This window comes from Pongo abelii, chromosome 2 (genome assembly GCF_028885655.2).
Source record: "Pongo abelii isolate AG06213 chromosome 2, NHGRI_mPonAbe1-v2.0_pri, whole genome shotgun sequence".
Lineage (NCBI taxonomy): Eukaryota > Metazoa > Chordata > Mammalia > Primates > Hominidae > Pongo > Pongo abelii.
The window spans coordinates 134,374,747-134,391,256 of record NC_085928.1 but is presented as its reverse complement, the minus strand read 5'-3'; the positions used below and the strand labels follow the sequence as shown (position 1 = coordinate 134,391,256).

The 16,510-nt window shown below is 39.2% G+C and overlaps 1 long non-coding RNA gene across 5 annotated transcripts in view; it reads left to right on the top strand.

Annotated features, from left to right (window-relative positions):
* Nucleotides 1-3,347: 3,347 nt before the first annotated feature.
* LOC129058619 (uncharacterized) overlaps nucleotides 3,348-16,510 on the top strand; it is a 113,974-nt gene continuing 100,811 nt past the window's right edge. Inside the window, exons 1-7 of one of the 5 annotated variants that reach the window (XR_010139230.1) lie at nucleotides 3,348-5,183; nucleotides 6,497-6,589; nucleotides 6,817-7,224; nucleotides 12,396-12,484; nucleotides 14,102-14,279; nucleotides 15,169-15,236; nucleotides 16,277-16,331. This is a non-coding gene — a long non-coding RNA (uncharacterized LOC129058619). The remainder of the gene's footprint in view (nucleotides 5,184-6,496; nucleotides 6,590-6,816; nucleotides 7,225-12,395; nucleotides 12,485-14,101; nucleotides 14,280-15,168; nucleotides 15,237-16,276; nucleotides 16,332-16,510) is intronic. The other 4 variants (XR_010139232.1, XR_010139231.1, XR_010139229.1 and 1 more) reach the window with 4 other exon arrangements.

Here is a 16,510-nt window from a genome sequence, read left to right as displayed (position 1 = left end):
TTGGATTTCAATGATTTTCTGGGCCTGTAGTAAATTACAGTTGTGGCCTCAGTTCTTTACCCATCACTATATGCACACGTTTTGCTCTGTGGCTGCATTTTCTCTCAATGAAAAGTTAGAGTCTCTTTCCCTTGAATTTGGGCTTGCTTGTGAATTGCTTTGCCCAACAGAATGCAGCAGAAATGACAGCATGACATTTCTGAGCCTAGGTCTAAGAAGGCATTGCATGTTTCTGTCGTCTGGCTGAGAACACTGCCATGAGAACATTACTGGCCTAGCTTCTGCATGATGAAAGACACAGTCTCATCAGCCCCAGACATATCAGAGAGGCCAGGTAATATCAGCAGAGCCACGTAGTTGACAAGTCCAGACATGTAAGCAATAAATGCTTAATGTCGAATGCTGCTGATGTTTTGTGGTTGGTTGTTATGCAGCGTTATTGTGACAATAATACCACAATATAGCGTAGGGGATTAGTTTCCAGATGGATTATACATAAAAAGTTCTCATAATTTTTCATGGAAATCTTGATACTTCATTAAAAGGAATAAGAAGTCCTTGAAGTGACAGGCTTGCTTAGCACAATCACCTACCACGGGACATTTATCTACTGAGTTGATTTGATCTGGGGGCAAAGGTTTCAGCCTTCAGCCTGGTAGTAGCCATATGCAAATGTATTTGTGTCTCTTCCCACCTGACAGATAAACAGACAGGCATCTAGAAGTTATCAAGTAAATACTTAGATGGGATTCTTGTGTTCAGTGTGAGCGTTCTCAAAATTTCAGTAAAGAGTTCCTTCCCCTGGGACATTAGATGTGGCTTAATAATGGCCACTAGTATATTTGTATTTGCAATCAGGTACAATGAACAGAATTGCTTCCAGGTTATCATTTGGGAATTTAAACACACTCTTTTTCTTTTGCCAGGTCCATTTCTGGCATGTATGGAATGAATCAGTGTGCTATCCTTTTAAGGCCCATTCATTGTCTTCTGGTTTTATTTTACTTCTATTTCTTCCTCTTACTAGAGAAAACAATTGAATTTTGTGGAAGCCCCAGGGGTTTGTGAATTTCAGAGGGACAGGGTTTTACCTGGAAAGAGAAAGGATTTTTGATTGAAAATAGAGGCTACTTATGATTCATTCAAAGGAGTTTTTCCTCTCCTTCATCTTATTTGCCTAGTGATTTTGTCTTATATGACACTTTGGAGCCTACTGTGAGATGACTTTGCTTCACACTGCATCTTTTTCAAATATTTTTCAAGGACAAACATTCTTCCTACAGGTTTTCTCATCTGTAATGATTGTCTTGTCTGGGGATTGTGTTCTGATTAATTCAACGTTAGCTTTCTTACTGCTTCAGTGGATTCCAAATTTGTCATAGTTAAAAAAAAATTCTCCTGGGAAGTTTTATAAAAGAAGTTGGTGAAGAGAGGGCTTAGGATTTGTTCTGCTGACTAATCTTTAGAATGTGGCAGGGGACTGAGGCACACAAAAAACAAAAATGGAAGGAATGCCCAATTCTTATGCATTCTCATAAGTCAGGCATAACTCAGGAGTTTTGCAGAAATTTCAGTGATTTTTGCTCACGTGGAGCTTTTACCCAGCACTCACCATCCAATTGAGCAAAAAGCAGTTAAAAGGCTGCAATAAGGGATTCAGCCAGCAGAGGGCGGGAGAGCCACACCCAGTTGCTTGGACCGGTTACTCACCTCCAAGCCAACTGGTTCTGAAGACACAAGCCTTTTTTTGGTAAGCGTTTTGCTTTCACTAAGTCCCTTCTGACAGAATGGGCAAGAGTCAATCCGCCCGGAATTGAATACTGGCTGCACCATGCGCTAGCTTCATCATCTTTTTGTGCCTGATTATTTCTCATCGGAAAAATGGGAAAAGCATAGTCATGGTGAGGATGTCATAAAGGTGTTGTGAAGATGATGAAGTTCACTTATGTAACGCCTTCCAAACGGTGCTTGGTAACTACTTGATAAATATTATTTAATAGTATTATAGGCTATCCTTTTGCCTTCTGTCTTCCATCCTCCCAAGTCTGAATGCAAAAATAAATTAATATGGCAATAGGTTACATGGGCTGACTCCTCTTCACTCTTTGAAATTCATCTCAAAAAGCGCAACATACCTTCGTGATATTTCTGCCAAAAATGCTTATGCCAAATCTAACCATGAGAAACAGTTTAGAGTAGTTCCAAGCCAGAGACATTCTACTAAATTCAGGGACATTCTTTTTTTTTTTTTTTGAGACAGAGTTTTGCTCGTTGCCCGGGCTGGAGTGCAATGGCACGATCTCGGCTCACCACAACTTCCACCTCCCGGGTTCAAGTGATTCTCCTGCCTCAGCCTCCTGAGTAGCTGGGATTACAGGTGTGTGCCACCACGCCCCGCTGATTTTGTATTTTTAGTAGAGACAGGGTTTCTCCATGTTGGTCAGGCTGGTCTCGAACTCCCGACCTTAGGTGGTCCGCCCGTCTCGGCCTCCCAAAGTGCTGGGATTACAGGCGTGAGCCACTGTGCCCAGCTTAAATTCAGGGACATTCTACTAAATAACTAGACTCTGCACTTTAAAAATTACAAGGTCATGAAAGACAAAGAAAGAATCTGAAACTGTTCCAGATTGTAGGATACTAAAGACACAGGAAAGCTGAATGCAGCACATGAGCTGGGGATTTCTTCTGCTGCAGAGTACACATTGGGACAATTGGTGAAATTTGAATAAGGTCTGTAGATAAGATCGTAGTATTGCATCAATATTGATTTCCTGATTTTGTTACTTGTAGGCTATGGAAGAGAATGTCCTTGCTTTTAGGAAATATACACCAGAATCTTCAAGAGTAAATGGGGCATCATAATTTCTGTAAGTTACTCTCAATTTATTTATTTATTTATTTATTTTAGACAGAGTCTCTGTTGCCCAGGCTGGAGTGCAGTGGTACGATCTTGGCTCACTGTAGCCTCCACACCCTGGGTTCAAGGGATTCTCCTGCCTCAGCCACCCAAGTAGCTGGGATTACAGGTGTGCACCACCATTTCCAGCTAATTTTTGTATTTTTAGTAGAGACGGGGTTTCACCATTTGACTAGGCTGGCTGGAACTCCTGACTTCAAGTGATCCACCCACCTCGGCCTCCTGAAGTGCTGGGATTATAGGCATGAGCCACTGCGCCCAGCCCCCAATTTTTTTTGAAAAAAGAAATGTATATTTGTGTGTGTGTGTGTTTGTGCATGTATGTGCATATCTGTATATAAGCATATTTGATATAATAGCATTTAGTACATCTGGTTAAAGGGCATATGAGAATTCTTTGTGGTGTTCTTGCAACTTTTGTTAGCCTGAAATTACATCAAAATACAAAGGTAAAAAATAAAACCATAAATAAAAAATACAATCCCAGCTCTCAGGATGCCTCCTTCTTTAATAGTTTTCCTTGATGTCCCCTGCCTTACCCTTTGCCTTAGGTGGGTTAGGAGCCCTGATCCTGTGTGCCTTCAATCTGTAGCTTCTCTCTCTGTCATAGCACTGTATTACACTGTATTGTGACCACCTGATTATGTCATTAAACTATGAGCTGGGACAAAGAAGGCTGGGGTGCTATCTCATTCAACTTTGTATCACCTGAGCTTAGCTGACACCTGGCACAGAGAAGAAACATATTAAGGATTTGCTGAGAGAATAAGATAGTATAACTTGGTCTTATATTTAAGGTTTGATTTTCTAGGAACCTATAGTGAATTTTAGGCTTGCTTTTCAGTTTTTGTAGCAGGGATGTAGCACACGTTTGGGACTCAGCACACCTAGTCTGAAAGCTGATTTCTGTCACAGCATGCATGAGGGACAGTCTCTTCAGTTTATTTATACCTTAGTGCTGTGATTCTCGAGCTTATAGACACTGTGAGGACAGAATTTTAGCTCTTTAAACAAAGGGGGGCAAATATACAGTGAACTCTATCTATATAGGTATTTAACTGAAAGGAATTTCAGGGCCAAGTGTGTCTACTATTAAAAGAAACGTACTTTTCTTACAATGTAGTCCCTGAATGCAAATCATGGTTTTATCTGGTGGGCAACTGAAGAAACAGCAATCTGAACTGATATGGGAGGCAGACCTCACTGTAACGGGATTAGTGAGAAACAGTGTTTGTGGCTCTTAATTGCTCATTTTTTTTTTTAATGAGCAATTAAAAATGTTAGGGATGTTAGGGATTTTCTAAGGGCAGGTTTGTCCATATGCAGAGTTGATGTTAGGATGTAATACCACAAAGATGTAATTAACTCCTCTGTTTATGGTCTCCATGTTAATTCACTCTCATAAGAGGGTATGCACTGTGGTCACTATTCTACTACCATTTTTAAGAAAAAATTTAAAACTATTTTTTATCTTCTAAGTTAAATATTTTGCTATTTGATAAGTTAACAATGCAATAGAAAATCAGTATAACTTTTATCTTTACCAGAAGCCATAAAAGTCTATCTAGGAAAATTTTGGATGTGTGAACATGGCTTTAGAGAAGGAACTCAACTACAGACTATAAGAAATGTAAAACCAAGCCAGGTTCCTGTTGTGGTCCTTTATTATGACCTGGTGACCTAAGCTAGAGAATCACAGCACTAAGGTATAAGTAAACCAAATAGCATCATTGGCTTTAGTTCAGAAGGGGATTTTTGTGCAGAAAATAAATTGAAAGTAGGGGCTCTGGCCAGCATAAACAGATAAGAAAAAAGTATGATTCCCCACACCTCGAAAATGACTCCTTCACACATCCCACCAATCAAAGATCCATTTGGAATAACAGGTTCTTCTAAAAGTTGCCATAAAAGTTAAGCCTCCTACCACCTATACTTTGGTGTGAATTGATTTAGTCTGCAGGCATTTTGATTGCTTTTCTTCTAACACCGAACTTAGAAGGTGAAATAGAAGTCTTGTTTGGAGGGAATTGAAGAACGAAAAGGAAAGGGCAATTTCAGATCAAGGGATATGTTGGAATGGTGGAAAAGTAGGATCATTAGGACAGCTGGGAACAGTCTTTTAGTTCTTGGAAGCCAGGAAAAAGATGTAGAGAGAAGGGAAGAAGTGGTCAAGGCTCCATGAAAAGGAGGATGTAGCAGTCAAACTGGATGTCGACCATGCAACAATGACGTCAGGAACCCTGCTTGGTATACCATCGAATAACGCGTAAGTCAGTTCTGTAACTGTCTGCCTTGGAGAATTGCCTGGCTTGTTTCTCTCAAAGAATGGACTCTAGTTTATCTGTAATAGAATATATCTATGTTAGTGGTCAATAGACACTAATTTAATTAAACCTGTAATGCTTTTGACACTTTTGCCATACCTTCTGTTATTTGGGACCTCACCACCTGAAACTTGATTTTGCCACAAAATTCAAAAAATACTTCGCCAAAACTAACTTCCCCTGAACGTGACAAATAAAATGAACAATTCAAGAACAGCCAACTGAGTAATTCTGGTATATAAACTGTCACTATTAAATGGCTCATTTATCGAAATAGCATTCAATCTCACATGGGCATTCAATAATTTTAGGAGAGACAATGGATATTTCTCCAAACCCTAAAAATCCCATAAAGCAGGGGCAGCAGGACAGAAAGCTTTTATTCTTGTCAAGATCAATCTTGACTTTGGTACATCACAATGGCTGCATGACAATGTCATATTCCTGTCCACTTAGGTAAATGTGTTTGGCTCACTTGGCCATCATTCTAGAATTAAGAGCCTTTGCAGTATAAAACCAAGATTTGAATAACAGTAAAGTTCAGAGCTCAAAATTAGGAAGAAAAAAGTCAAGAAATGGCTGATAGGAGGTTGGCACAGACATGAAACCTGATCATGCTGAGAGCACCTGGGGAGGGAGAGAAAAGGGAAAGTTTGAATGAGTAACAGAGAATAGCATGGTGTATATACCATATTTGTAGATTTCTTAGTTATCTGTTGTATAGTTCCTTCTGACGCTGCTATAAATAACTTCCTGAGACTGGGTAATTTATAAAGAAAAGAGGTTTAATTGACTCACCATTCTTCATGGTTGGGGAGGCCTCAGGAAACTTACAATCATGGCAGAAAGGGAAGCAGGCATGTCTTACATGGCACATGGAGAGAGAGAGTGAGTGTGAAGGAGGAACTGTCAAACACTTATAAAACCATCAGATCTTGTGAGAACTCACTCACTATCATGAGAACAGCATGCAGGAAACTGCCCCCATGATCCAATCACCTCCCACCAGCTCCCTCCCTTGACATGTGGGGATTATGGGGATTACAATTTGAGATGAGATTTCGGTGGGAACACAGAGCCAAACCATATAATCTGTCCTCTGCTCCTAGATTTTTCCCTTAAAAATGCTCAGGATAACTTATTAGAAGAAATGCTCTTTTAGGGAAAAATAAAAGTTTAAATCAGGCTGGTACATTCATTTATGGATCAGTCCAATTCACCTTACTCAGGTCTGCATCTTCTCTCCTTTGGATAGCTATGATCATCCTGTAACTGCTGATGCTGCCTCATTGCTCTGCTCCATTGCCTCACCCCAGGCCTTCAAAGTCATCTCCTACTCTACTGCAGGGTAATTTTTCTAAAATGCAAGTACTGTTGTTTGGCAGCTCTACTTAAAAGCTTTTAGTGACTTTCTATTTTCTGTGGAGTAAGTCTCAAAGTACATAGCATTAGAACCTTTATATTCTACCCCTGCTACCTTATGTCTTACGATTTCCCATTGTTAATTTTAGCTTCACACAGTTTTACTAATTTATATCTCCAAATCTTTTTTTTGTTTTTTTTTTTTTTAAACAGAGTTTCACTCTTGTTGCCCAGGCTGGAGTACAATGGCGTGATCTCGGCTCACTGAAACCTCTGCCTCCTGGGTTCATTCAAGTGATTCTCCTGCCTCAGCCTCCTGAGTAGCTGGGATTACAGGCATGCGCCACCACGCCCGGCTAATTTTGTATTTTTAGTAGAGATGGGGTTTCTTTATGTTGGTGAGGCTAGTCTCGAACTCCTGACCTCAGGTGATCCACCTGCCTTGGCCTCCCAAAGTGCTGGGATTACAGGCATGGGCCACTGCGCCTGGCCTGTATCTCCAATTCTTTATATATGCCTGACGAACTGCTATTCCATCTTGTAGGGCTAAAATCAAATGTTTTTTTCATTTTTTGGAAGCCTCCTCTATATACCTCCACCTTCTAACTCCAAGAAGTCAAAGTGAGTATATCCTTGATGTTGCCACTTAATCTAGTATATATGTGTGTATTTGTGTTTGTATATATATATATATGCACACACACAGAAATAGATATATTTCTATATGTATTTCTAATATATAGTAGTTAGAAATACATATTTAATAAATATAATATACAGTAGTTAGACATATATATATGTTTGTCATAATCTAACAGGAGATAAGTATATAAGCAGCTGCAATTAGGTTATTTTTCAAAATGTAGTTAGAAATATATATATGTCTAACTACTATATATTATACGTATTAAATATATATTTCTAACTACATTTTGAAAAATAACCCAATTGCAGCTGCTTATATACTTATCTCCTGTTAGATTATGACTTTCTTCAAAGTTGACACCTAATTTATTTTCATAGATCCAGGACATGGCATATAATAGGTGCTTGTTAATTGCTTTTTGGATGAATGAATGAATGAATGAACAAATGAAGCTTTCATGCCTAAATCTCTGGATTTAGTTAGTAGCTCAATGAGTAAAACTAAGGACTGTTTACCAGATATCAGCCTCTGCTTAGTTCTGAGCTATGGGAGTTGGAAAGTGAAGGAAATATTGGTTGGAAAGGAGAGTTTGGGTCAATGCAGACCTGAATCCATTTTTGAGAGAAATTGAATTTAGAAAACAAGCTGAATGGCAGAATGGTAGTAATTACTGAATAGGGGAGATATTCATGTTAGCATCAAAAAACATTGTTCAGTTAAGTAATATGAATGGGAAATTACTCTATTAGAGGAGGTCGTGCTCTTGTTTTTGGGTTAGAATTAAATGTATTGAAATAGCAGGATTAGAGGAATATGAATTGGTCAGCAAGAAAACAAATGTTATGGTCAACAAGGTACTTGAAGCTGCAGGTATGGTGAAGAGCAAGGGACTCTGTGGCTGTGACATTCTGTTAACTATACTGAGAGGGAAAGGGAGACAGGGTGGGATCCGGGAAGAGTTTTTGCAGGCAACCAAGACTGCGATCACATTTTTTACTACACCCGGACTCCCCGTTCCCTAGTGTGGGGAAACCTTCCCACTCCACGCAGCAATGCCTGAGTGATGATGAGCAATAAAGGTTCATGAATTTTCTGTTTATTGGTGCTATAGCAGCTGCTACAGTTAGAGGCTCACAGCTTGATACCTCAGCTGTACGCAAGTTTCTGACCTAGTGTGTAGCTCTTTTGAAAAAATATTTTATAATGAAAATTCTCAGATATACAAAATAGATGTTGCTCATGTACCCATGACGTAGCTTTAACAAATATAAACATTTTGTGATCTTTTTTCTGACATTTTTAAAAGCAAATTTTAGACTCATTTTATGCTGTACATCAATATATCAGTATGGATCTCTAACTGATAAGGATATTAAAAATAATATAACCACCAAGATATTACCACATCCAGGGTTGCTCTTAATATGCTCAAGGACCCTGCTTCTCCCACCTGTCTTCCCTCTATCAGGCTGTATGTACTATTATTGGTTATGCCTAAGTCATTGTCTTTCTGGGAGAAGAGTCTGCCACTACACCCATTTTTCTTGTGTTTGTAGACTCATCTTCCATTTGCAAAATATAATATATGAGGAATGAAGTTTTCTGGCTATTACCTTTGTCTAGCCTATACCTGATATCTGAATCAGCAGAAAGATGTATTCAATTTGTAAACTAGTCAGGCTATTTCAAGCCATACCCCTCCCTGCCATGTAAAAAGGGTGCTCCTGACCTTTTTCTTTGAGCCAGGATCTTGCTCTGTCACCTAGGCTGCAGTGCAGTGGTGCGATCATAGCTCACAGCAGCTTCAAACTCTTGGGCTCAAGGGACCCTCCCTTCTCAGCCTCCTCGGTAGCTAGGACTACAGGCACGTGCTACCTCGCTTGGCTAATTGTTTTTTTTTTTTTTTTTTGCTTTTTGTAAAGATGAAGTCTCACCATATTGATCAGACTGGTCTTGTAGTCCTGGCTTCAAATGATCTTCCCTCCTCAGCCTCCCAAAGTGCTGGGATTATAGATGTGAGCCACTGCACCTGGCCAAAAGGGTTCATTAAAAAAAAAAATCTTAACTTTTTTTAGGGTTTTCAGAGACTTTCAAGCAGAGTAAATATGCCAAGTGTTTATAGTTGTGGGATTGCCTGTTCTGCCTGTCAGTTTTGGGGAGAATAAAGGAAGTTCATTCTCCTAGTGGCTTTCTGATGCAACCCAAGATGCTGGTGACCATTTTGGTTTTTCTCTTTGCCCCTCTTTGCTACCAGAGAAGGTCAAAACCACTTATTATGGGGTAGGATAAATCAACAGAGTGGATACAAAGAATTCTGGCCATCATGTGGCCAGGATGGCCAGATCTACTTGGCAAGCTAAAGCATGTATGTAAAGATTTAACTGTCCATAAGGCATTGAAGTTAAGTGTCCAAAGTTAAGGGTGTTCATGCTGTAGGCATTAAAAAGAATGGAAGGCACTTCTAACTGGAAATAGTCCTAGGTTCTTGGAAGGAAGTGAAATTTCACTGGAACTTTGACTGCTGGTCACAACTCATAGGTAATAAAGTGTTTGGGAGTGTGATGGGAAGAAAAACAGAGCAAGCAAAGCATAGAGAGGTGAAAGCACAAGACAGGTGTAGGGAAGCACAGATAACATAGTGTAGTAGTCATTTGTGATGACTTGCACAACATATCACCCCTTTCCCACCTAATTTAAGGTCAGGTGAGTTAGATAATTCCATGCACATTGACAGTGTCCCAACTCAAGTGTGGACTATGATGTTGCTCTGATTTTTGGCCTCAGGGCTTCCTCTGATGCCTACAAAGGCTGCTCAGCACCACAAAGACTGTCTATAAGAATGGCAGAGTCCATGTTTGTGGTGACAGCCTTCAACTAACGGAGGTGGAAGACAGTAGAAAATGTCCCAGAGTTGTCACAGGGACAATTCTGACATGCATTTTACATGGCTTCTCAGAGAGACCCACTGGGCCTGAGTCTCATTGCCCACAGTTGTTACCAGCTCCACCATGCATCCTTGAATTGGCTGACCCCCTTCCCCTGTTCCACTTCTGTGACCCACGCTTCTGCTTGCTGAGAATTGTGAGAACCCAAACTAAGACATCGATTTTGGTAGAAATGAGAAAATATGCCAGGGAAACAGTGAAAAACAAATCCAGAATGACAGGTTTATAAAAAGACTTTCTTACTAATTAAAAAAAAAAGTCTATTTCCCTGTTTGCTTTCTGCTTGCTTTTTTCTTGCTGTTATTTAGAAAAGTGAAAATGAAAACAATACTTTTAGATTACAATTCACATGGAACTAGGCTTGTCCTGTAGTTTACAGTCCTTATGGATTCTAAGTTTAAGGATTCTGTCCCATTATCTCTCCTTATTGCAGTAAATGACAATCTATTCTTCCTGTTATTCAGGACAAAAATATTGGGGGGTAATCTCTGATTATTTTCTTATTCTTGCAACCTACTTCTGATATGTCAGAAAATCCTGTTGGATCCACCTTCACAATACATGCAGAAGCTGGATGGCCATTTCTCAGTGTCTTCACTACTACTGCTCCGGTTTAGGCCATAGTTCTCTTTCACCGGGACTGTTGCAAGAGCAATCTGTTTAGTTTCACTGCTCCTGCCCTTAGGTCCCTACTGTCTGTTCCCAACAAAACAGGCAAAGTGATTCTGTTAAAATATAAGTCACACCACACCTTTCCAATGCCCTGCACCCTCCTTTGATTCAGCTTTGAGTAAAAGCCAACGTTCTTACAATGACTGAGTAAATGCTGAAGTTTTGGCTTGGTCTTTCATCTCTTTCCTTCCTTGACCCTTTTTATTACTGCTTATCCTCTTGATTATTCCACTGCAGCCCATGGGTCTCATGACTAAACTCCAACAGGCCAGCGTCCTCCCCACTCAGGCCAGCATTCTCCCAACTCAGGTCAGTGTTCTCCCAACTCTTTGCACTTACGTAATCTCACACTGGAGGGCTCCTCTCATCTCCCATAACCACATAGCTCACTCCCTCACCTCCTGGGCTGTTTGGTTACCTGTCATATTTTTAAGACAGTCCTTCCTTGGCTTACCTATCAGAAATTGAAGCACCTACGTGAACATATCCTTTCCTTTTCCCCTGCTTTATTCTTCTCTTTAGTATGTTTTACTATCTAATAAGCATGTATTTTATTCATGTACATTTTTTTCTTCCTTCCAGGAGGCAACCTCCATGAGGGCAGGTGTGTTTTCTTTTGGTGGGATCGGGGGAGGGGAGGTGTCTCTATTGTTCATTGTTCTCTCTCCTGTCCAGAATAGCATGTATACACCATGATGGCTAATTTTAGGTGTCAATTTGATTGGGGTAAGGGATGTCCAGATAGCTGGTAAAACACAATTTCTGTCTGTGTCTGTGAGAGTGTATCTGGAAGAGATCAGCGTTTGAATTGGGAATCTGTGTAAAGAAAATCACCCTTACCAATGTGGATGGGTATTATCCAGTCTGTTGAGGCCATGAATAGAACAAAAGGGCAGAGGAAGGGCAAATTTGCTTCTGTTTAGTTGGGACACTCATCCTCTCTTGCCCTTGGACATTGGTGCACCTGGTTCTTGGGCCTTTTGACTCAGACTGAATCACGCCACTGGCTTTCCTGGTTTTCCAGCTTGCAGACAACAGATCATGGAACTTCTTGGCCTCCATAATCTCATGAGCCAATTTCTGTAAGTCTCTCTGTCTCTCTCTCTGGAGAACCTTGGCTAATATACATACACCATGACTGATAGTGGATGCCCAATAAATGCATTCCAAAATATATGGATGCCCAATAAATATGTGTAAGTATGAATACTCAATAAATAAAAAAAAATGAAAGAACGGATATGTGACCTTGCTTAGCTTCTCTGAGACTCTATTTAATCTCTCTGAAGCTCTGTATTTTTCAGCTGAAGATGGGAATCCAATACCTAACTCACAGGAGCAAATCAGATAATGTATTTAAAGACCTTAGGAGGGAAAAAAACCTCTCTCCTAAGGTCTTTAGATAAATGGTTGAACTACTACTTGTCAGAAGTCCTGAGATTTCTATCTTAAACCATGGAAGGATACTTTTAGAAGCTTTATAATTGAAGTCTAAGATCATAAAAATAACTTCAATTTATTTTTCTCAGAAAAGCATGTGGGGCTCCCTTGGCATCTTTGACTTGTAGAAAGTGTAATATGGAGTTTCCAGACTAGAACACAAGCTCCCTATGAAGAGGTACCTAATTATCTTGTATGTTCCTAGTGACTGCACCTGTTGTATAATAGGTTCTCAATAAATAGATGTTGAATGAATAAACAAAGAAAATGTAAAGTTTTTCCTCCATTTAAGATGTCCCAATAGTGAAGCTGAGACCTAGCAAGATGTATGAACTGTTTCTTTCCTCTAATTTCAATTTTTAAACATTTCAGTGGGTATATAGTAGGTGGATGTATTTATGGAGTACATGAGATATTTTGATACAGGCATGCAATGTGAAATAAGTACATCATGGAGAATGGGGTATTCACCCCATCAAGCATTTATCCTTTGAGTTACAAACAGTCCAATTACACTCTTTAAGTAATTTTAAAATGTACAATTAAGTTATTATTGACTATAGTCACCTTATTGTGCTATCAAATAATAGGTCTTATTCATCCTTTCTATTTTGTTTGTACCCACTAACTATCTCCACCACCCCACCAGCTCCCCAACTACCCTTCCTAGCCTCTGGTAACTATTCTTCTACTCTCTATGTCCATGAGTTCAATTGTTTTGGTTTTTAGACCCCACAAGTAAGTGAGAACATGTGGTATTTGTCTTTCTGTGTCTGGCTTATTTTAGCTAACATAATGATTTCCAGTTCCATCCATGTAATTGCAAATGAAAGGATCTCATTCTTTTTTTGGCTGAATAGTACTCCATTGTGTATACGTACTACGTTTTCTTTATATATTCACATCTTGATTAACACTTAGGTTGTTTCCAATTCTTAGCTGTTGTGAACAGTGCTGCAACAAACATAGGAGTGCAGATATCGCTTCAATATACTGATTTCCTTTCTTTGGGGTATATATGCAGCAGTGGGATTGCTGGATCACATGGTAGTTCAATTTTTAGTTTTTTTGAGGAACCTCCAAACTGTTCTCCATGTTTTTACTAATTTATCTTCCCACCAACAGTGTATGAGGGTTCCCTTTCCTTCACCTCCTTTCCAGCATTTGTCATTGCCTGTCTTTTGGATATAAGGCATTTTTACTAGGGTGTGATGATATCTTATTGTGGTTTTGATTTGCATTTGAAATGCAAATCAAATGATGATTTGATATTGAGCACCCTTTCATATGTCTGTTTGCCTTTTGTATGTCTTCTTTTGAGAAATGTCTATTCAAATCTTTTGCCTATTCTTTGATCAAATTATTACATTTTTTTCTGTAGAGTTGTTTGAGCTCCTTACATATTCTGGTTATTACCCTCTTGTCAGATGGGTAGTTTGCAAACACTTTCTCCCATTATATGGGTTGTCTCTTCACTTTGTTGATTGTATCCTTTTCTGGGAAGAAGCTATTTAACTTGCTGTGATCCCGTTTGTACATTTTTGCTTTAGTTGCTTGTGCTTGTGGGGTATTGCTCAATAAATTTTTGCTCAGTCCAATGGCCTAGAGACTTTCCCCAATATTTTCTTGTAGTAGTTTAATAGTTTGAGGTCTTAGATTTAGGTCCTTCATCCCATCCATTTTTATTTTATTTTTGCATATGGCAAGAGATAGGGGTCTAGTTTCATTCTTCTGCACATGGATATCAGTTTTCCCAGCACCGTTTACTGAAAATGGACTGTTTCTTTCCCTCCAGCAAGAAGCCACAGATGTTGACTTCCTCCAGCGTTGCTGACTCACCCCTTCCCTGATCTTTCATTTGGGTTGTGTTCCTCCCTAGCAACTTTTCTGAAGTGTTAATGTCATTCATTCTTAGCACATGACTGACCCAGCATCTGTTCTTTTCCTAATGAATGAAGTGCTGGGAGAGAAGGGTAGGTATTTACTATTTCCACTATATAACAGGCTTATCTTTAGGGATTGATTGTGTAGATATCAAGAGGGAGAAAGAGAATGAATTTAGTGGAGGTTTTTGAGTTGTTTGTATAAAAGATTGAGCCCATTGAGCAGTGATTGCAAATGAGAGAAATGGTTATGTACACAGTTGTCTCCTGAAGAATGGAGAGCACCATCTACTATAAAATTTTAAAAAATCAAGTATCCCTCCCCAGGTGATGTTTCTAATTTTTAGAGAATAGTTGTTCTTACTCATGAGTAACATGTAATATACAAATGCAGAAGTCTGTTAGTTTCAGTGGTTGAATCTGGATTAGTTTCTTTGGCATTCCTAAGATTATAGTCTTAGTAAAACCAGCACAAAAATGTCTATACTGATGAGCATCTGCCACTTCAGATCATTTGGATTTTTTCTGGGGATGTGTGATGGTTGGAGGGTAAGGGGGTGGAAGTGGCTTTTAAAGAGGACCTATTAATTATAGATTTTGGAAAAACATATCATGATTTTGTTGTTTCATTTAATGTATACAAATTTACAAATAAAATATGGTTTCAAGTAAGCAGAAAAAAAGAAAAACATGACTTTCAAAATTAGCACTCTACCTTTTTAAGGGCCCTGATCTTTGCTAATTATAGTTATTTGTTTTAATGACAGCATAGTTTTATTAACCAGGGTATTATGATTACTGTGATAAATAGACCTCACATATATATTGGTAATAGAACCTCATTTCATATTCATCTAATGGTAGTGGGAATGTGAACAAGTCAGCAGACAGCTCTCATCTACTCAGTCAGAGACCTAGGTTAATAGAAGTTCTACTACTTATAGGCTTACAAGAAAGCCTTGTTTTTTTTTCCTTTTAGATATTCCATAGGGGAAAAAAGGAGAGCTGAGAATGCACAGAAATTTTCATGTGCCAAGTTTGGAAGTGGTATGTATAATTTCTCTTTATATTCGATTGGCTGGAATCCTACTGCATGTTCCTATCTAATTTCAAAAGAGTCTAGGTAAAGTAGTTGTTTAGCATGGGTTTCCTAGAAAATAGAATCTGTGGCAAAGACTAAGTGCTAATGCTTTGGGAGGTATACATCCAGAGCGAGAGGAAGGCGAAGTGAGGCAGGTAAGGATGGTAAGCCATACAAGGTACCATATTGGTTGTTACTTCCAACAATCTGGAAGAAATAGCAGGTCATGCAGCAGGTCAGCCACTCAGGCTGTATGGCAATATCAGTAGTTAGAACATTCTATTGGAGTAAGGGAAGTAAGAAGAATTTATCTACCTGGCCCTTCCCCATTTCTTGATTCCTAATGATCAAAGTTTGCCCTACAGGGAGTTAACTCCTCAACACTACGTGTTTGTATCATCAAACATCTTTAGCAGCTTCTCAGAAGTTAACACCGATACTGTCTGGTGTATTTCACCTGAATCTGAGTCAGATGGAAAATGGCAGAAGATACTCTGGAGTGTGGCTGGTTACCCTCAGACAGCAAAACTTCATGAGTCTACACTGCATATGATGGTCATGGTGGCAGCTGTCTCAAAGACAACTGATACCAATACAATCTGAAAATTTGGCAAAAAGCCTTACCTTATATAGTCCACCCCTTGCAACATTCAGATCCATTTGTGCCCTCCAATTATATATGTTTCTTAATCTAAAATATGGGAGCAACTTTTTTTTTGTTAGAACAAGAGATGTCACATTCTCTTGGAAAGTGGAGATACAAGTTCAACTGGTGCTTGGTTTGAAATTCCTTCAAAACTCACGTTGAAATGTAACTCTCATTATGGTGGTATTAAGAGGTGGGACCTTCAAGAGGTGATTAGGTTATGGGTGCTTCAACCTCATGAATGGGTTAATACTATTATTGGGAAGTGGCTTAGTTATCACAGGAGTTTGGTCTCTTTTTTCTCTGTCTTGTACATGCACTTCCTCACCATGGGATGCCTTCTGCCATGTTATGATGCAGCAAAAAGACCCTTAGGTGTGGGCCCTCTATCTTGGACTTCCCAACCTCCATAACAGTGAGTCAAATAAACTTATGTTGTTTATAAATTATCCATTCTGTGGTATTCTGTTAGAGCAACAGCAAAACAGTCACAGAGTCACCTTCAAATTGCATTTTTCTGGAAGAGTGAAGGCAAGAGAATCAGTGAAAGACAACTGAAGTGTTGCTACAGGTGGTCTTGAGGCTATAATTGAT